The following is a 272-nucleotide window of genomic DNA, read 5'->3' as shown; positions in this document are numbered from 1 at the left end:
TGCGAAGCGCGGTGGACATCTGCAGTGTGCTGGTCCGATTGAGGACTGTGTGCGTTGAGGATGCGCCGCCGCCCGGCGCTCGGCGCCGCGACGCCGTCTGCTGCTCGGTCGCCCCAGCGGTTCTCGCTGGTGGTTTGTATCGCAGCTGTGCGGATGTGTTGGCGTGTGCGCTGTGCTGGGAGAGTTCGCTTCGGCACCCAAGTGGGGCTTTTGTCCTTCTGTGGCGCTGGCGTTGGAGCTGCCGGTCACCGTAGGTGGCGCGTGTTGTCTCC

Source organism: Schistocerca piceifrons, unplaced genomic scaffold (assembly GCF_021461385.2).
Source record: "Schistocerca piceifrons isolate TAMUIC-IGC-003096 unplaced genomic scaffold, iqSchPice1.1 HiC_scaffold_969, whole genome shotgun sequence".
NCBI classification, from domain to species: Eukaryota; Metazoa; Arthropoda; class Insecta; order Orthoptera; family Acrididae; genus Schistocerca; species Schistocerca piceifrons.
Note: the sequence above shows the minus strand (reverse complement) of the source record.